General features: G+C 35.7%; 1 long non-coding RNA gene and 1 pseudogene across 1 annotated transcript; both read left to right on the top strand.

The window, feature by feature from the left end:
- The first annotated feature begins 5,870 nt into the window (after positions 1-5,870).
- LOC134480926 (uncharacterized) lies at positions 5,871-19,143 on the top strand. The gene is made up of 2 exons (XR_010055968.1): positions 5,871-6,029; positions 19,035-19,143. It is a non-coding gene; the product is annotated as an uncharacterized LOC134480926 (long non-coding RNA).
- Rpl3-ps3 (ribosomal protein L3, pseudogene 3) lies at positions 11,083-16,929 on the top strand (annotated as a pseudogene).
- Positions 19,144-22,749: the final 3,606 nt, after the last annotated feature.

Genomic DNA, 22,749 nt, shown 5'->3' with positions numbered 1-22,749 from the left:
TGCAATAGTGCTCTTTACAATATGTATTTCATAATCTATTAAAGTCCAGTTAAGAAAGAAAAATATTCAGACAGTTTCTTACAAATTTAAACATTTCAGTCAGAAGACTCATGAATGCTATACATAAATAATTGAACAAAGGATGAAATAATGTTTCTTCTACTGGGTTTACAGGAATAATTGTGCTGTTCCCTCCACCCTACCCTCCAACTATAATAGGTTATATCTTCTGATCACAAACCAAAATAATCCCTGTTTACTCTTCTTGTCAGGTAAATATTTGGTCATACCTATGGGAAATTTTGTGCCAAGAATCAGGGATATCAGTGTGACTTAACACTGTCATGAAAACGTAAAGAAGAATTAGAGTTGTGAGCCCAGGAAGTCTGAGAATGTTGTTGTAAGAAGATTAATGAGCAAATATCTTGGGAAGATTAGAATGCCAAAAGAAATGCAGACTCTAAGGACTAACAATATGAAGTTGCACAGGGGAACAAGTACTTTACCAGTAACCAGAGTGTGAATATTTGTGATTATATTCTGGCAGAGCATCTGGTCACGTTGTACCCATGTCCTGTGAGCTGGAATGAAGCTGAATTCAAATGTAATGAGCTAAGCCATTTTCTGGAGATCAGGGCAGAAAACATGTAATAGTGTGTCTTAATTAGGGTGTCATTACTGTTAAGAGACACCCTGACTGTGGCAACTCATTCAAAGGACATTTAATTGGGGCTTGCTTACAGGTTCAGAGGTTCAGTCTATTATCATTATGGGACATAGTATTATGGGACATATGGTATTATCCAGACAAGCAGAAGAGCTGGAGGGTTCTGTCTTTTGTTCCAAATTCAGCAAGGAGAAGACTGGTCCCACAGGGTGAGAAGGAGGGTCTCATTGCCCACCATCACAATGGTACACTTCCTCCAACAAGGCCACCTCTTCTCCAACAAGATCTGCCTCTTAATAGTGCTACTCCTTGAGACAAGCATAATCAAATAACCACATAGTAAATCTACAATGTGTGCCAGACAAATACAGAAGTGGATACTCAAAGTCAACGGGTTCCCTACTGGAGGAGTTAGAAAAAGGATTGAAGGAATTGAAGGGGTTTGTAACCCCATAAGAACAATACCAACAAACCAGAGCTCACATGAACTAAACCACCATCCAAAGAATACATATGGACAGACTCATGGCTCCAGCTGCATGTGTAGCAGAGGATGGCCTTGTTGGTCACCATTGGGAGGAGAAGCCCTTGGTCCTGCCAAGGCTCAATGCCCTGTTGTAGGGGAAGGTCTGGGTGGTGAGTTGGGAGGGTGTGTGTAGGGGAGAACACCCTCACAGAAGAAGTGAAAGAGGTGGGAAAGGAAGTGTGTCGACTGGCAACCAGTAAAGGAGTAACATTTGAAATGTAAATAAAAATATACAATAAAATAGAAAAGAAAAAATGAATATTTCAAAATGAAGAAAACTTCATACTCTGAACTGAAGCAATAGGAATGGTAATTTGAAGATTTTGAAAGCAGGACCTCACACACTGAAAACTGTAAGGTACAATAATACAAACTAATTTTTAGACTTTTAAATTTTAAAAGTTACTGAGGAAAGATAGCCTCTGGTTGTGAAGGTCAGAGGGCATGTACACAGAGATTCTTATATATTGTGTTTCAGTGGTATACAGAGGCCGCTTTACCTATTGTCATGGACATCAACTTGCCTCTTAAGCTGGCGTCAGATAGAAGATGCAAAATTGACAGAATCGTAGAGGCTTAAGAAGCCACTAAAGCCAGGTAATATGCCAAGGTCTGATTGGTTCCACTAATCTACTTAGTGGACTGCACATGAAGCTATGAAGGTGAAGCCAACATTAAAATGGAGACATCGGGAATGCTGTAAATTGTAAGAACTTGAGATACCCACTGAAAAACCTGGAGATATGAAATGGAAACACCCAATGGTGTGGGTGCATGTGTTGCAGGCCTCAGAATAAAAAGTTGGAGTTTTGTAGGCCACTGGACCCAGGTGATGCCACCATGAACTCCAGAAACTCGATATGACTTTATAAGGATTGATATTTTCTATTTGTTTTTAAGCTTGCTTCAAAGTTATCTTTTTTTTTTTTGGTTTGGACTCCTTTTTTCCATAGTTAAATATGTTTACTCTGTCTCATTGTATATTGGAAGCTGTTGACTATAATTTCTTTTGAGTTTCAGCATTGCCTATACAAATGAGGTGAGTGGTTAAGAAGACTCTGGGAATAAAGAAACTTTATGTGTCTGAAAATGCTAACACTTAAAGTACTCATAAACCTCCCCCAGCCAAGCTGATTGGAAGAGACTTGGACCAGCCAAACTGCCTGGAGGAGCCTCTGACCTGTTGATCTGCCTGTCCATGCTTCATAAAGCTCCAGAGTTTCAATTTTGATGTGTTGTCAGCAATGCTGCAGTTGGCTTTTGGTGACTTTTCATCATCTATGCTCCTATAAGTGAGCTCAGTAAACTCATTGACTTGCCGAGTTAGACATTGATAATAATGCCACTTTCATCTTTTATCACTTCCTTATCTGAAGTGCAGATATGTCTGTTTGCATCTTTCCCATTATAATGTCACATGAAAGAGGTTTAATAAAGGAGATTTTCATTTTACAAGAACTAATAATAAAAAGATTACCCTAACTAGAAAAGAATGGGAAATTTCGAACCATGCAGAGACTCTTATGAGTGTGAATACATAGGGAGAACAACAATATAAACCAATCAGACCCCCCAAAGCTCCCAGGGACTAAACCACCAACCAAAGAATACACATAGGGGAGCCCACCGATACAGCTGGATATGGTATCTGGTATCACTGGAAGGGCAGCCCCTTGGTACTGTGGAGGATGGATGACCCAGGATAGGGGAAAGCTACGGTGTTGAGGCAGGAGTGGATGGGTGCATTGGAGAGCACCCTCATAGAGACAAAGTGAAGGGGAGGGAATGGGGTGTTGTAGAGGGGAAACTGGGGAGGGGGATAACATTTGAAATGTAAATAAATAAAATAACCAATAAAAAAATGAAACCATAAGTATGCATTTTATATGAACATGGTCTCATGGGTGTAAAGGATTTGAAGACTTGGACTCAGCTCTTAGAGCTGTATTGAAATCTAGAATTTTAGAAGTTAGGACCTAGCTGAAGGCAGTGAGTCACTAGTAGAGTGACTTGAGGTTTAATAGCTGGATACTAAACATACTAAAACATACTGAAATAAAATAGATAAATTTTAGTGGTGTTTAGAGCCAAACATTCTAGATAAAATAAGATACATATATCAGGTTTGCATTTATATATAAATCTACAACTGGTAAATCTTCAGTATTAGTTACTGACAGAAAACTATCACTTGAGAATATGTGATATGGGTGAAGAGGCTGGTTACAAAGGTGTACAAAAGACAGTTTAAAGCACCAGGAATGCTAAATATCTCTAATGACCTGACAGAGTCTCATATTCATATAGCTGTCAAATGTAAAACATCACAGTCAAGTGCTGCAAAGTTTATCATTTTTAATTTTTCCTTTTGTATAGACTTTTTTGTGATTATCTAACCAAAATTTTGAACACATATATCACCCCCAACTCCTTTTATAATTTCTTCACATCCCTCTACAAAATTTCCTTTTAAACTTCATCTTCTCTGTTTTTAAAACCCACTGGGTCCATATAGTGCTGCCTGTAGTAGGACCATCCACCAGGGATGAGTAATCTTTCAAGAACCATACCCCTGAAGAAAACATTCTTATTCCCCAGAAGTCATCAGGTATCAATAGCTTCTCAGCTTCCGTGGGACTTTATACTCACATAAATCCTCTACTCACAGACACAGGTACCACACACACGCATAAGACTTCATCCATGCTGGGGGTTTTTACTGTTTTGATCTTGCATGGGTTTTGTGCATATTGTCATAGTGACTGTAACTTCATGTGAAAAATAGTGCTTTCCTATCTGGAAAATAATATTTCCTTAAATCTGGCTCTTACTATTTTTCTACTTGCTCTTCTTCACCAATTTACTATAGACAATATATATTCAAAGGCTTAATTTAAAAGCAAAACAAATAATAGTAGTTACAAATATCTTTTCATGAGTAAAAAGAGGAATATATGATCTTATGCCAATATTCTTTAATTAGTTAACTCAAAGTAGAGATGGTGAGGCTAAAGAGATTGGTCAGTGTTTACATGATGTTGCTAGGGAAGATGAGGACATGAGTTTGAAACTCTAGGACCAACAAGAAATGTCATACATGACCATGTATTTCTGTAACCTGACTATTGGGGGCTGCCAACAAGGAAGATCCTAAGAGTGCTATGACCAGCAGCCTATCAAAAACAAAAAACAAAAACAAACAAACAAAACAAAAACCGGAGTATCTAATTCAGTAAGATTCTGTCTGCGGGCATTAAGGCCAAGAGTAGTAGAGTAAGACACCTGAATTTCTGCTTTGCTGTGTGTATGTGTATCTGCATGCAAGCCAACACATTTACATGCATCCATCACTGTGCATGCATGTATTCATATATATGAGCACACATATGCATATGTGCGTGCGCACGCGTGCGCGCGCGCGCACACACACACACACACACACACACACACACAACCCACAAACACAAAGCATAACAAAAATTAGAGACATCATTGTAAGATGTCACTAACCAAATATAAAGGAATATTTCACTTGGAAAATAGATAGTTGAATTCTTGGAAATAATTAATTCAGTCAAATTGAACCAGTAGATTTAAAGTGGGTGGTTAATTGATGAGCAATGTGATATTTACATGGTTTCCAATTTTTCCAAATAAAGTGTTTATTAAATATAAAAGGGATATTTATAGTATAAAAACATGATAAACTCATTAGTCATATGATTGCATTTGACATGTTTTGCATTGTCTGATGAGATGGGAACAGTCTATTATTTCTTGTATATTCCTGCCAGATGTCCTCATCCAGGGTCTAATTGCAAGAAGACGTGAACCAAAATTTAGAAACATTGTACACAATTCTTCTAAAATTTAGCATGACAAATAAATGAAACAAGTGGTCATTTATGGGTTATTCTTGTTGTAACTGGCATTATTAAAGTAATCAACAAAATGTGAGTGAACTTTTGTTCGATGATAGCATGCATCAGTGATCGTTTCATGATCCTAATGCTTATGTGAAAGCTCATTCTGCCTGTAGCACATATATTCCACAGTGTTCTCGAGTAATAGGTACTTTCCTAGTGGGAATAAAGAAAGAAAAAATAGTACTATTTTTAGTCATTGTAACTATCATCTCGGAGGCTCATTAGAATAATATAATGAAAAAGGAAAACCAGTGTTTCTTCAGCCTACAAAGAACGTGCTATTTTTGTAAAGAATAATATAGACTCCTGCTTACAACAGGTGCATAGAAAGTAAGTTGTATATATCCATTAAAGCTAATGTTAATTTAACAAAGATGATAAAGGAATAATATATCTTCCACACAAAATTATGTATTGAAAGAGTATTAAATGATTTCCAAACTCTCATAATTAAAGCTATTAATTTGAAGTATATTTTCTTGGGTTTCTTATGTATTAGGCCAATTTATTTTTCCTTTTTATTCTACTCAACAATGCAATGAGGCTTCCTACTCCATTTTCTGACTCACTTAGTAAACATGGGGGCCCTTTATATCTAAGCAAAACAATTTTACAACCCAATAAATCATTACTATCTTCTAGAACTTTCTATCTATCGTGGAATGTTCTTGATCCTTCTGAAATATGTCGTCACAGACTATAATTCTGGCTAAACTCTTGTATTAATACTTTGAGATTCACACAACCTAGATTCACTTTGAGAGAAATTGCATTGTATGACATACTTCAGAACAATGTGTTAAGATTCATTAGAACAACTTAGCGGTTATGGACAATCATGAACTCTCTAAAACAACCAAATACAATACAGCCAAAACTGACACTCATCGGGATCCAGCACTGCTTCTAGGTGAGCTATTAAAGTACTGGGATATTTAAACCAATGTTGTTAGTTAGCTGCTGTTCTGAAGCCCTAAACTGTCTCACGTGTCTTTGTCAATTGGTGCCTTTTAGAATATTGCTCCTCAGTTCTTTTAACCAAGAAGCTAAACAATAAATGCCAAGGACCTCAGAAGGAATTCAGAATTCAATTTCAGCACCAAGGCCAGCATATCTGCAGACGCGCCCACACAAAATTACTGAATGTTTTGAGTATTACACTTAAGAATGTGTGTCTGTAAACAGACAATTTTCTGTGCCTATTTCTTACATTTTATAGTAATTAAGTTCTTTGTATTTCATTTAATTTTGTTTGTTTCCATGTCGTTTTGTTTTTTCAAACATGGCACTCTGTGGACCACGGTTATTCTCAAACTTCTAGGGATCTGTGTCCCATGTTGTTAGAGCTCTATGACACCACTCTAGACTTCGTTCGTAAAATATTTCATGTGAACACATTTTTAGGTTAAACATACAATAGTATTTAGCACATCTTAAAGTTTTTATGAGATTATCTTTTTTTTTATTTTACAAGAATCACAAATATTGACATTTAGTTTTATTCAAGACAAGAGATTTGTCTTATACTAAATACAAATCCCCACTCACATTTGTTCTTTTAAATTAGGCTCAGTAAAACATTGAATGGATTTTTTTTTTTGGATCCTAGTTAACACAGAGGTTCCAGATTTGTGGGCTAAATGTGAAGACCACTGCTTTTGAGAAGAGTAATTCTAAACTTGCTGCATACTGGAATAATCTTGGATATTTTTCTTTGTCAAGAGTTTTTGTTTGTTTTTATTTGTATGAAATCACATATATTAGAAAATTTACAAATAAAACTATTCTAAATCTATACTTTACCTGCATAACCAAGACTATTTCAATTTATAAAATTGAAATTTTATACCCATTAATTAGCAATGAATTGTGTTTCCTTTCAGGCATATAGCCACCATTTTTTCCTGTCATAATTTGTATTCTCTGTATTTCATTTAAGTGGGATCTTGCATATATGTCTTTTATGACTGGCTTATTTTACTTAACAGAGCATTCTTCAGTTCAAGCCATGTTGTAAATTGTGTTCTGTTTTTCATCTTTCTCAAAGTTGAAGAATATTAGCACTATATATGTAATACAATAGCCTGCTATAGCAATGAGAACATGCATTTCTTCTATATTCTGATTATTGTAAATAATGCAATCAATGTTTTCAAGTATCTCTTTGAATATGCTGCGTCATATCCTATGCTAATTCTGTGTTCAGTCTCTTGAGGAGTCATCATAGTGCACCAATAGCATGTTGCTACCTTAGTTTCTAACAATTCACAAGGAGGATTCCAATTTCTCCACATCATTGTCAAGATCTGTTATCTCTTAGCACTGTTATAGGGCCCATTCTAATGATATAAGGTTAAAAAAGTCTTCTATTAAATCAAAGCTTAATAATATTAAATAGTTTATAAAATATCTCAGAGATGATTTCTAATATTTTTGTCAATTTTGTTTCAAAGTTTGAATAAAGCTACATTTTATCTTATGATGTTTATTAATATTATTTTAAATATTAACCGTAATCTTTATATCGAAATGAATTGAAAAGCATTGAATAAAAAATATTTTTACAGTATTACTTAAAATGTGACAATTTTTTACTGCCATTAAGGATGCATCCAAGTATCCCAGGCCCACTGAATGAGAAACATCTCCTCCCTTCTCAATCGTAAACTCTGCATGTTGTTAACACATGGCATTCCTATAGTGTAGTGAATCTTGTGGTCCCAAGTCCATTGCTAGTAATGGGCAATTCTCTAACGAATTTTTATTCTGACTTTCAAGTTTTAAATAAACTTGAGTGAATTTTGCATATCCATCTTGATAATCTGTAACTTACCTTATTTGAGAACAAAGAATATATTACCTGTAATAATTTAAAAAGAAGAAAAACTACCTTCAGAAAGAATGAGTTATCTTGGGAATCTGAATTGAGTGCTCTAATTAAATGAACAAAGGTAGTGTCTGTTCACGACATGGACATCCTGGAATGCATTTCAACTTTGAACTACTTACATAGTCAATAATGTTTTCTTTCTACATAGCCACTTGACAGAAACTAGATATATTTAGCCCAGAAAGTTATTACACGTAAATAATTCACCATTTGCAAGTCTGAAGTTTGATATAGACGTTTAAAAGTTGATTTACATATGAAAGCAAGCACGTGGTCATTATCTCCCATTTAATTTTAAATTAAAATCTTATGTGGATTCTTGAGAGATATGAAATTTTAATTTATAAAACGTTTTAAAAGTCATAGAAAATTCACACAGGCAAACATATTGAATAATGTGTTTTGGAGATGCGTGATACAAAGCTATTGTTTTAAATAAGTCTTTTTTGGGTTTTGATTGAGTGTAAATTTGGAAGAAAATTTTTGGGAAGGTAGTTTAAGAGGAAATGAATAATGACAGTGCTTCCAATAGACATAGAGTTTGCACTGACATGGGGGTCTGTATAATTGACTCCTTTTAGCATGTCGTGAGGTGAAGAAAAGCAAGTCAGATTTGAGAGTCAAATCTTTCATTCAGAGCCATGCTTTGTGCCTTCATTAAAGAGTGAAAAATAAGGAAGGACATAAATTGAGTTAATTATGGGTACAACTAATTTTCTGTGCTGGAATTCTTGCTCTGACACTTGCCTGACATAAATAAGTGACTATATCTCATTTTTGCCTCTGTTTAATATCTATGGTTGTAGATTTTGTCTAATGCTACTTATGTTATTTAAGTCCCCCAAATTACATGGCAATCCTCAAGTTTACATGTAAGATGCTGAGGAACCCTGTCCCCTGTTATTTTTGATTGGTAAATATAGCAGCTGGTTGCCAATGACTAGGTAGGGAGACAGAGGTGATACTTTCTGATGCCTGGGTAAGGGACTAAGGATAGATGAAGGAAACAGAACCACCATGCTAGGAAAGATCCAGAACCAGGCCTGAGAGATGCAGAGGAGAGAGCATAGCCATCATGTAAGAGCTGGGGAAGAGCAGCCAAGGCCCCTCCCCATTGGGTCTAGGGCAACAAAGATGGAATATAAATTTTAGTAAGTAATGAAAAGTTCTCAGAGAGAACTTTCCCTCGGGAAGGAGACCCTCAAGCCCATTGACCAGACTGAGACCACTGGATGTAATCAACAAGAGGGTTTATTATCAGGAAACACAGGCACCTGTGGGCACTTCAGTCAACTTGGGGGACTGGCGCGCCCTGCAGAACCAGGGACGGGTTTTTTGTAGGGTTCTGGGGAGCAGAAGCAAGCATACAGAAGCAGATGCATGGTTACAGGGACACAATTGGTGGATTCTAATGAGGCGAGTGTTTAGCCCTGGGGCAAGTTCCCTGGCTGCCTTCCTGGAACATAACGGCTGACTCCACCCTCCACTAGGGTGTAGGACCTCTCCCGGGGCTTTTCATTTCTCCCTTTTGTTGTCAGGCGCTCAACTACAAACATCCTGTTTCAGTGATCTGACCCTTCCCTGAACCAGTCATCTAAGTATAGCCTTGTAAAATGGCGTTACTGCTGCTAAGCCGGGGTCTCTCAGTAATAATTCAGGAATATCAGAGGGAAGATGATAGCCACATGGAGGTACAGGAGTAATCCAGGTATTGAGCTAAGTTGTTTAAGGCATATTAAAATATAGGGTGTGTGTGTGTGTGTGTGTGTGTGTGTGTGTGTGTGTGTGTGTTTCATTTGGGAACCCAAAACATTGGGTTGGGTAGCAAGGAACACATCACCACTGCCATGTCAATTTGAATAGATATTAATTGGCAACTGCAACAGTCTATGGTTATAAAATGCATGCACCATGAATTTATTTCTAAGAAAAAAATCTATATTTACAAAATTCTTATTGTTTAATGTATACAAAAATAAATGTATTGACTCACTGGTTCCTGAATGTTTCTGAACGTTTTATGCCTGTATAAATTTCTCCAGACACCTAATTCCCCAGTTAGAAAACTGAAAATCTATAGTCTTGATTTCTTTAAACTAGAAATTCTATTGGCACTTTATGAAAATCTTTACAAGATTATATTTTAAACAAATAGAACATAATATTTTATTTTAAATAATTATTTTTATGTTATGAGTAATATAAACAAAACTTAACTGGTTTCTTTTGCCAAACTATGTCTATTTGAATAAGTGATACATAATATCACAAATTCATTTTATTCTCTATATTACATTTGAAATCACATTGCATTTTACATTCACTTACTAAAACGCATAGCAACTGACAGAGTATCAGATCTTTTCCCTGAGATTTGGATATGCTAAACAGTTGATTAAATAGAAGATTGAGTTTAGACAAACCTCCTTTACATACATAAAATCAAACAAAATAAGAGTCCTTTCACGCTCAGGGAAACAAACAAAATAAAAGTCCTTCTGTACTCAGAGCAACCTACTCTCTTGAACAGCCATCTTCATGTTGAACCACTTGATTAGACATGACCATTATCAATGAACATTGAGTGAAAAATATATGAGATTCAATAAATTATAAGAAAATTAAACTATTCAAAATTTGAAAATTTTAAAAACTGAAAATTATTTTATTTATTTTATTTTTATTTTTTATTTTATTTTTATTTTATTTATTTTAACTTTATGCATATGGGTATTTCACCTTCAAGTACATATGTACACCTCAATGCCTGTGGAGTCCAAGAGAAATGTGTCAGATCTCCTAGAAATGGAGTTACAGGCATTTGTTAACCAACTATGTAGGTGCTAAGAGTCAAACCTGTGGTCCTCTGGAAGAGCATTGTTGTTAACCACTGAACCAGATCTCTAGTCTTTAAAATTTGATTGCTTGTAACACTCAGGTTGAAATTGTGCTTTATGAAGTCATATTCTGTTCTTCTACTCATGTATGAATAGTAGTACATAATAAAATTATTGGTATTAATCAAACCCTTAAGACATGCTGAGTAGCTCAGTTGGCAGCATATGGAGGCAAAATGTCTCACAGGAAATTCTCAACATCCAGGCACTGGGTCCTTGGGTTTCTTGCCTCGGAAGCATAGCAGCCGGCATCAGGGGAAAGTGAAGAGCTTCCCTAAGGATGACCTTTCTAAGCCTGTTCATCTCACAGCCTTTCTAGGACATGTGGCATGACCCACATCGTCTGGGAAGGCCAGGATCTAAGGTGAGCAAAAAAGAAATCGTGGAGACTGTAACCAACATAGAAACCCCACCCATGGTGGCTTGGGGCATTGTGGGATGTGTGGAAACCATAGGAGGCCTCTGAACCTTCAAGACTGTATTTGCTGAGTATATCAGTGATGAGTGTAAAAGGCGTTTCTGTAAAAACTGGCACAAATCTAAAAAAAGTCTCTCACCAAATACTCTAAGGAATGGCAGGATGATGCGGAAAAGAAACAGCTAGAGAAGGGCTTCGACAGTGTGAGGAAGTACTGCCAGATCATCCGCATAATCTGGATTGCCTACACTCAGATGCATCTCCTTTCTCTGTGCCAGGAGGCACGCTTGATGGAGATCCAGGTGAAAGGGGTGCTGTGGTGGAGAAGATAGACTGGGCCCGAGATAGACTGGAGAAGCAGGTTCCTGTGAACCAGGTGTTTGGACAGGTTGAGTTGATTGATTATCATCGGCCTGACAAAAGTCAAATGGTACAAAGGGGTGACTAGTCATTGGCATACAAAGAAACTGCCCCAAAAGACCCATCGAGCTCTGTACAAAGTTGTCTGAATTGCCCTTGTAACCTTCTCTGTGGCTCAAGTTGGGCAGAAAGGTTACCATCACTGACAAGATTTGTCAAGGCTACGTCATCAAGGATGGTAAACTGATCAAGAACAATGCATCTACTGACTATGACCTGTCTGACAAGAGCATCAACCCACTGGGTGGCTTTGTCCATTATGGTGAGGTGACCAATCATGTCATCATGCTCAAAGACTGTATGGTGGAACCAAGAAGTGACAACTTACGGTTATAAGTCCTTGCTGGTCCAGACCGAATTACGGGCTCTGGAGAAGATTGTCTTGAAGTTCATTGATGCAACCTCCACGTTTGGCCATGGTCATTTCCAAACCATGCAGGAAAAAAAAAGACTTTCATGGGACAACATGGAAGGAGCTGAAGAGGTTTGCAACCCCTTCAGAACAACAATACCAACCAACCAGAGCTCCCAGGGACTAAACCATGATCCAAAGAGTACACGTGGCTCCAACTGCATATGTAGCAAAGGATGGCCTTGCTGGGCATCAGTTGGAGGAGAAACCCTTGGTCCTGCCAAGGTTTGATGCCCCATTGCAGGGAGGGGAATGTCAGGGCAGGGAAGCAGGAAGGTGTCAGTGGATGAGTGGGAGAACACCCTTATAGAAGAAGGGGGAGTAGGAAGGGATAGGAGGCTTATAGATGGGAAAACGGAAAAGGGGATACCATTTCAAATGTAAATAAAATATATCCAATAAAAAAGTTGTGTTTAAAAAAAACTCATTGCCAAGGAGAAAGGTGCTTGATGTTAGGAGCACTTTGGGCAGCTGATGGGGTCTTATTAAAAAAAAAGACATGCTGAATAAACTGATTTTTTTACATTAAACAAAGAAAAAGAACTTGCACAGGTCCTTATAACAAACAAGTGTGTGGCCAGCATTTAAATGTGTTTAGCCTGACTCTTTATTATAAATATATACATGTTTTTCAATAATACAGTATCACAATTAAAATGGTTAATAGAAAAAAAGTAACTAAAATGGCACAGATATTGATTGAACCACAGACTAATGCACCTTCTTCAGCAGCAGTCAGAATGTGATTAAGGTCTTTATTTCCCATATCTGTTTATTCATTCTTGACATTTTAAAATAGGACCAGAGAGAGTCATTCCAGCTAAGCATCTATATTAACAAACCATGGTATTTGCTTGTAAAATCTGACACGAAGAGGAAAGAAGAAAGAGCTGGTGTCCAAACATCTGAGATTCCCTTCCGTTGCCATGGGAATTTGACATGACCAGCCCACTGCTGGCTACTTATTTCTACTTTCCTCTAATTCTGACCAATCCCCACTGTTTTGCTCACTGGAGTCTCTTTTTACATTCAGCACTGTGGACATGTGCTGTCAGTCACAGGAATCACTAATAGGAGACTAATTCAGTTTCAAAAATCAATTTGTTGCATTTTATTGACAGACTTATGCCCAGGATACTTGTTTTAAGTTGGTAACAACAAGATCATCATCCTCTTAAAAATTCATCACAGAGGAAAGAAGGGGTCCGTCTTCCCTGATTATCCAGAAAACATCTTGATCATGAATTGAAGTCTTAAGCAATTGGCATTGACCTGCCTTTAGAGGCTCTGAGTAATTACGGTCTGGTCACCTGCTTTTCAGGAAGTCCAGGGTCAAGTCCAAACCTCGTGTTATATGTGGACTGAGCTTTGTAAAACAGTGACTTCTCCAAATGGAATGGGTACTGTATTAAATAAAGGGATATTGGGACGAACACAAGCATGACTGGGTATTGAAATATATCATGAATAGTGAAGAAAAATGCACTTTTGATAATAGTGCCTTTGGCCAGTAACCACTTGAAGTATTATTTGATTAGCTTAAAATCTAATATACAAAGCTAGTCAAAATGAGTTTGTATAGCGGTAATCCCAACAACCAGGAGAATAAGATGGGGAAGCCATGAATTACGAATAAAAGCCAGCCTTGTCTACGCAGCAATGTTCTTTTATCTAATCCTCAATGTTCAAACTTGTAATATTGCATACCCTATCCTCAGGGAATATTGCGGAAGAGCATGTAGAACAATTCTAATTGCTAGGGAAGGTCTGCTGTAAAACTGTAATTTGGACATGACAAGGTTGTTGCACATATTAACCTGAGACAGTGTTGTTGTCTATACAAGTCCTAATTAGGATCAGGCTACCCAATAGTTCAGAATGGATGAGGAAAGAGTTCATGAAGGCACACCCAGAGCTGGGGAGCTATTTGCTGATAGAAGAGAACAGAAGCTTTCTTCATCTGTGAGACCCCTCGTTGGCTGTTCAAGCTGTAGTGGATAGATCATAGCCATACATACATGAAAAGCACTAATTTGACTCACTGTATTATAAAAACCAATTAATTAACTCAAAATATCAGGATAGCATGTTCAAATAATCCAATTGTTCTTTAACTAATGTTAGAAAGTTTTGAACATTTTAGGCATAAAATATTTATGTTTGTTCTAATAAGAAAATCAAGTAACCATTCATACTTATGCCAATAAATGCTGGGATATTCCATTTGTGATGAGAAAGGATTAGCTAGTTATTGATGGTGCTCACCGTATCATTTCACAGAACCATTTTTTGTTCGTTTGTTTGTTTTTTGTTTTTTTCAAGACGGCATTTCTCTGTGTAGTCCTGGCCATTCTAGAACTCATGCTACACCGGGCTGGCCTTGAATTCAGAGATACACCCATCTCTGCCTACAAAGTGTTGAGATTACAGGCATGTGTCACCATCACCCAGTTCATGTAGCTACTTAAATAAATTAACTGAATCATTAAAAAAATATTCCACAAAGGCATCATGCTTTAAAATGTTGGCAAAATTGTGTTCATCATTTCATACACCCATTTGAGTACTTTACCATAAGATAGCTATAACACTCAGTCTTGAAGATAAAATCTTATACAGTGTGTACAATTGCTTAAATAATAGGCATAAAAATGTGGGTAAAGGATCTATTGAGATGACTCAGTAGGTAAATGTGCTTGCTGTCAAGCCTAAAGACCCAAGTCCAATTTGTGACACCCACATTCTGGAAGCAGGTAATAAGCTCCCACAAACTGTCCTTTGACCTCCACATGTGTGCCATGCCACCCATGTGCCCCCACATGCAAAGACTTGTAGATGCACACAGATAATTTAATAAATGTAACAAAAATATGGATACTGGAACTACTAAGCCTGACTTTTTCATTGTCTTTCAAGTATGGGTCAATATCTATGTAGTTCTTGGTAAGTAAAAGAACATATGATTTGGTGTTTATCTGTCACCCTTCAAAACTTCACAGTATTCTCCTTTATGCTGTTTCGGGAATCATGTCTGCCAAATAGCACTGGAGATCTTCTCATCCACCCAGTAGTTCATGAAGTATTAGCAAATTAATAAGTTACATACAATCTCTTTATTATAGCATTTGTTCATAAACAGAAGTGGTTAAATGGCTCTCCTAAAAATGCAAGCACAATGAACTGATTCATCCTCAACACACTTTTATTCAAACTTAAATAAAATACACGGCAATAATTTCACCTTTACACCTTATGATGTGGTTCTATTTTATGTGATAGCCATTATTCTCATTTGATAGTTGTGCTTTCTAGCTGGTGATAAGAGGAACTGTGTTTTCATCTTTTACATCTCGGCTGTTAAGTGACATGGGACAGTTGTCTTCACCTAGAGAATACATCCGAAAACTAATCTTTTGTATATTTGATATTCCCATCCTACTTGCGTACAATAACTGGCTTTCATATTCTTGTGAAACTTGTTTATTTACTTCAGAGGTTACTCTGCTGTTTTGAAAATGTATGTCTTTCCACTAATTGACAGTGTCTTATATTAGACAATGCAATGGTGAGTAAATTTCTAAAGGGATTATTCAAAGAAGCTAGTATTTGGCTTTTCAAGAGGTTTCCTTACGTTGTCTTTCCTTTTGGTTCTTGCTATAGGTTTACTGGTCTTAGAACATAGAACTTTATGTTTTATAGTATATTAGAATAGCAAATGCTATTTTCACTAAATAATACAGTTTCAATGGGTGAAATTTCTGTAATTATTTCTACCAGGAAGCTCATTTGAGAGTACCAAGTTAGGTTGTCAGAAAAAAAGAATCACAATGGTGTACGCATCACACACATCTCGATAAGGTATGCAGTGGACATTAGCACATCCACGTAGTTTAATGATGGATGGTATGAGGACCATTGGGAAAGTTTATGAAAATGGAAACATTAAGATTCATCATTTCTTTGTCTTCTTGTCATCACTATAAATAGGGAAAATATGACTTAAATCTGGTTAGTTGCACAATGCCAAGTAAGGAAAGAATTAAAGCTGCTGTGATACACTCTTCCCTAAAGAGGTGAGACTGGGCAGTGTGCTTCTGAGGTAAATAAAACAGGCAGTGGTCCAGTGTGACTTCCTTAGGAGCGTTACTCTACTCCTCACAAATAGCGGTACTTCACTGTAAAGAACACCATTTCTGTCTTTTCAAAATATTATTAATGTATATTTGTTTGTACGTCATATGTCTTGCTCATATTCAACTCCCCCATTTCTCCTCTCACCGGTTTTTGCCTCTTTCTCAATAATACCCTTCAAATTGTTGAGCAGTAGTTAAACAGGTGAAAGATAGACATCTGAAAAAATAAATAGGTGGATATAGACAACAGACAAATAGGCATTAGAAAAACAGATTTAAGAATAAATAGGTGGTTATATAATAAATAGATTGATTCTTCACATAAGATATCCAGTTCTATCTACTTGCAAATGATATAATTCCATGCTTCTTTATAGTTAAATAAAACTTCACTATGTGAATCACACACAAAACTCAATTGTGTGTATAGTTTTTTTTAATCCACTTCAATGTTGATAGATACCTAGGCTCGTTCCACAACTTGACATCATAATCATGCTCCAATAATCAGGAAGAGATTACTGAGGTCTGCAGACATAGATACCTTCAGGCCTATGCCAGCAGTCAGATAGCAGGAGCATATATTGGTTCTAAGTTTGGTTTTATCATGGACCTCCATAGTGACATCTGCATTGTCTAGCCTAACTTAAACCCTATCATTAATACATAAAGGTGACTTTTCTTTCCATCTACAGAAGTATTTATTTTCACTTTTCTTTTTTGATGTTAGTCATTCTGGGTGGTGCAAGGTAAAATCCAACTGTAATTTTTTTTATTAATTTCCCAATGACTTAAGGATGTTAATTTTTAAATACAGGAGAAATTTTCACTCTTAGTCAGAAGACCTTGATTTACACGTATCTGATCTAAATATGCTTGAGACCTATGTATTTGTGAGAATTGTCTTCCTAGAAAATATCTTAGAAAATATCCTCTCTGCTGTAAGCTAATGATACTTCATCATTTAAATGTTCCAAGTTGTGTGTATTAGTCCTTAAGCCTCATTAGATACAGTCTTTGTAAGGTCTGTTTCATATAAAAATTAACATTCTAGATTTTTTTATATTATCTCATTTGATTGCTCAAACTTTTGAAATTATTCTTTAAGTCTAGTCACTTAACAAGATGATATGCTAACACATGAGTGTATACCCATAGACGTAAGTATTTATCTTCAGTGAATATATGAAGATGAGATAAAAAGCCAAAAAAGCTAATAGAGAAAGGGAGACAGGGAGAGAGAGAATTCAGGAAATAGTTAATGTAGAAAGGATGGGTTTATTGAAGGGAAAAATCTTTTGGATAAAAGCAGGAATCTGTCAGTATTGCAGATTTCCTTTGAAGTTCTGCATTTATTAACAAGAATACAGAAACAAAATTAGTAATAAAATAATCTCCATATGAGTATAGTATTATATTTCAGCAAATCAACATATGAGCTGGAAAAAAAAGTTTACAGAATCCTTGTTGCAGATACAACAACTGAAGGACTATAATAAAACACACTAATTAAATTTTAGTTCTTAATTTACACTATAGTTGCTGCAACTTAGTATGAACTAGTATTAGAAATGAATGGATTTCAAGGAAATAAATGTTTTTGAGGCAATTATTCAGATACAGAAAAAGTATGGAGACAGAGATATCAGTTTTCCACTGTCACTAAAGCTCATTCAATACGGTAACAAGGAAGAGGAAAACCCGCTCAAATGGAGTTGTCAGCCTCTGAGTGAAGTAAAGGAAACTGACCGAAGATCACTGTGCTTCCTTTTGATGCCACCCTTGAAAAATCGTGAAAGTATCTTGCAATGGTTGCCAGTGGCTAATTAGTAGAGCTGCTGCTTAAAATAACCTTCTACATTCAGTGTTTAGGGACTCACAATGCATGAGCATTCTGCTAAGTAATAGAAGCTGCGCAGTAAATATCATATTGCACCAATCCAGGAGAGAGAATAGCACTATTTATTTAAGTGACACATTCTGGAATAAAAATATTATCAGAGTAATGCAGAAAAATTTCAGGATAAATTAAACACTGAACTCACATTTATTACATAAACAGTAAAAGATGCCAGCTTTGAATAGCTATTTTATAAGTATTACATTAAACTTGGGAAATAAATTATACATAAAGATTGTAGATAGGAAATGGATGGAATTATCAGCATTAAAGAATAATTTTCTACAACTGAGTTGGGATGCACACAGATATGGAAGTTATAGAGTACATAAAGAATGGGAATGAAAACTGTATATTCATACATTGTCATTTGTTATATAAATTGATGGTATACCTTTGGATAACAATTGAATACTGTATTTTTTTAATCCAGGAAAACAGTCCATGTATGAGATTCTTCCTTTGGAGGTAATGACTCAGTACATGCACATGAGCCATTTCTAATTCACAGTCAAGTAGATCGTTGGACTTCCTAGAATAAGCATTAAGAGAATGAAACTGCAATACCATTCTGTCTTGAAAGTTTGTATTTTCTCAAAGTTCATCTTGGCACCTATCCATCAATGTGGCTTTCTTATGAGAGGTCAACCTCATAATGAGCACTGCACTGTCCCTTCTGCCATGTATGCTACTGCAGAAGATACTGTCCATGGGCCTGGAATAAGGCCCTGTGTGTAGCAAAGATTGTCCTGAGTGAATGAAGATATATGTGAATTGTATGTATTGACACAGGCACCGTGGATAGTATACAGAGAAAAACATCCATTGAATATTTCTCTTTCTAGATGTTTGCCATCTGAACACTGCAGCCCTCCAGAGACTTCTACTACTATTAGTAAACTTGACTCCTTGTGTCAGCCATATAATAAACCCTGCCTCCTTGATACAACTGAATACAGTGACCCTGCCTATTCAATTGTATATAATAAACATGGAGCTTCCAAGGTTCTGAAATTTCTCCATCAGAGAGTCCAGTCTACCTGATCCCAGCATTTGGGTATGTATGTTTTTTGTCTCTTTATTTCCATGTCACCTAACTCATGTCTTTCTCTTGAGCTCTTGCTGAACAAAGCAAGGCCCTCTGTAGATAATTCTGTCAGTCTCTGGACCCTATATTTCCCAGATTACCACATGAAAAGAAACAAGTTCGTGTCATTTAGAACTCACCCAATCTGTAATATGTTCTAACAGACTAAGACAACCAGATGTTTCCTAAACACTAGCAGAACAATATATATAGTTATATAGTTATAGTTATATGGTTACAGTTATATAGTTATATGGTTACAGTTATATAGTTATATATATAGTTATATAGTTATATATAGTTATATAGTTATATATAGTTATATAATTATATATAGTTATATAGTTTTATATATAGTTATATAGTTATATATAGTTATATATAGAGTTAAATGTATATATTATATACATATTCATAAAGAGGAAAAGAATTGAAAATAAATAAATTAAATATATCTGTGGAACTTAAGCCTTTTTAGTTACATATTAATTTATATTTGATCTTTAAGAGAAAAATATATACCTAGAGATGAAAACGAGTGCTATATGAAGAATATACTTAACATTTTTGTAAATCCTTATACATCTTTGTATGAAAAAGTATTAGTGGGAGTAAATGAAAGATAATTATGATCTTTAAGGCAATAATAAATTGTATGTCAGCAATGATATCTTGGGTTTTATTCATTATTTTTTACAAACTAATTATATACGGGATGTGCATGTGCGTGTGTGTGTGAGAGAGAGAGAGAGAGAGAGAGAGAGAGAGAGAGAGAGAGAGAGAGATTCCAGACTGGGAAGTATCTAGAAATCCTAAAACAATTTCTCATAATATCTACCATAGATTACTGAGTTCCTGTTTTAACTGAGTGTTGTATGGATTAGACAGTGGATTAGCATATCTAAAGTGAATGGTAGGGGTTACCCTGTGTTACTCTGTGGAATGCAGCTGAAAGCAAATTATGTTGAGGATTATTACTTTTATGTATTTATTTCTTAGATGTATAAACTGTGACCTCTATCTCGAGTTCAGTGCAGTAAAATCTTTCACAGGCTGAAAAATAGTAGAAAGTCCAGATGGGAGTATAAGATATAATATGGCTTTCCCATAATTAGGTTGTAATTCTGCTAGAACAAAACCATTTCTGTGGTAAGCCATGTTTTCAGACAATTGCCTTAAATTTCTAGAGAAAAGAAAACTATTTATTTTAGCTAAGATTATTTCATTTTTTGGCATGTCCAGTATTTTTTGGCTAGTTTTTAAAAGGGGGAAATACATTACACACAATCACACACACACACACACACACACACACACACACTATTGCAAATATATGTATCTTTTATTATCAGAGCATTTTCAATTGCAGAGTCAGAAAATCCTGTCTTTACTAGCTTCCTGAAGCTGATGAGAGACTACAAAGAATCACCCTGAACCTCCATACAAGTGTGAGAAGTTGATAAGGTTTTAATTTTATTTTGTCAAGATTAGTTTATAACTAAAAAGATGTACCATTATTCTTGTTGCAAGAATAATTGTTCCGTATTCACTTGTTAAGTGTGGTACCCATTCCGGTGCCTTCCCTTTGGCAATAGAATCTAACATTGAAATATTCTTAGAGGCCAAGACACTGTAAATAAACAAAATATGTGCCACACCATGACAGTTACATGTCAAATTCATAAGTACTGTTCCAGAACACTAAGTGGTTCTTACATCCCTGCTCAGAACATAGTACTGAGGACTTGTTTTCTCACTGGTCATAGCGTTTCCACAGGGAATGGAATGGACTGAACTGACATTGAAATATCAACAAAGTACCTATTTGGAGCTGAAATAAGCTGTGTTCTTTCTAAAGTCAGGTGGAGACCATGATGTCTCTTTGAGATGTCTTCAATGTGCATCTCTATAGTGAATTTAAAGTGTCTGAGACGCTATTCACAGAAAACCTGACAATGGCCTCCATTATGAGACATCCATATTGAGTTATCTTGCCTAGAGACCAACTGCTAGCCTCAATCAAAATAATTGCTAAATTATTAATAAATAATTATAATTAATAATTATAATTAATAATTAATAAGTTTAGGCTTCATTTAAATAACAATATAAGTCCTTCCTAATTAGATTTTCTAACAATATCTAATGTGTTCTGGTCGTAGACTATTTCCTAGGTAGGATTCTCACCAAAATACAAGGAGATAGTAGCCATCATAAATTAATGGTTCAACAAACGAAACTGAAGCATGAAGCTTCTGAAGAAAGTCAATATTTTTAAATACTTATGTTTCACATAAAGAAACACAGAGAAAGTCAAAGTTCTGTACAAGGAAATGGTGTTCAACACTTAAGAACACACACATGCATCTAAGATTGTAAGAATAATAGAGAGTAGAATTTTAAATCAAACAAAGGGAGACTGAATAGTTTCATAAATGAAAAACTATAAAGCCTCCATGAACACAGTCTTTCCTCATTTCTAAAAGCAGAATATAATGCATATTTTGGGCTAGAAATGTAAATTACGCAAATAATGAAAACCAGGCAGCAAATATGAGCTGACTCATGAAATGATACTATTAGGTGAAGAATATGTTCTTATAATGATCACGTGAAGAGCAAGAAAATACAAGCATATCTTAAAGTTGGAAATTCCTTAGTTTTGACTGAATAAGATACTCAATTCCCCTAAATCCGAAGTTCAAAAAAAAAAAAAAAAGAAAGAAAGAAAGAAAGAAAGTTAGGTAAAGGAAGCAAGTTATAATTCCATATACAGATTATACAAAATTAGAAAAAAAAAGAAAACAGTGATAGTAATTAACAGAACCACAGTGAGGAGAGAGCAACAGAACTTAATAATAAAAAGTAATGGAATTTGGAGTAAGTCATTTTCCCAGAAGAAGTAAACGGTAACTTCAATTTAAAATAATTTTCCAAACATAAGCACAGATGTTTTCCTACAATTCCCATGCCTTCCCTATTTTTATTGGTTTTTACTATTACAAAAATGAAATTAACTCTATAGTTATATATATATATGATATATATGTATATATATATGTATATCATACATATTATAGTTATAGTTATAATCAACATCCTCACATTAGCATTTCTTGTATTAAGATAGGCATTTAATAAAATGGCACAAAGAGATGAGTGTGACTAATGGAAACATGAGCGTGTGAGATTTAAACTGACACACTTAATGCACTGGGGATATGTGTAAAATGAAACTCACAAATCCAAGTATCACTTGAAATAATCGTCTTGATCAAGATGCACTTTGCATTCAGTACTAGACCCAAGAGAGAAGGTTGCAGGGAGAAAGCAATGGCTTCCAATTAAGTGGGACTTACTGATTTATTCTCTGCCATGGACTGAGGGATACAAACCACTCACTGAAAGGCAGTTCCACAAAGGTGATGGCTGTAGCTTTCAGCCCTGAGTGACACCTGGTACTTCAGAAGCTG

Source organism: Rattus norvegicus, chromosome 11 (assembly GCF_036323735.1).
Source record: "Rattus norvegicus strain BN/NHsdMcwi chromosome 11, GRCr8, whole genome shotgun sequence".
Classification (NCBI taxonomy): domain Eukaryota; kingdom Metazoa; phylum Chordata; class Mammalia; order Rodentia; family Muridae; genus Rattus; species Rattus norvegicus.
Note: the sequence above shows the minus strand (reverse complement) of the source record. Positions and strands in the feature narration are given on the sequence as shown.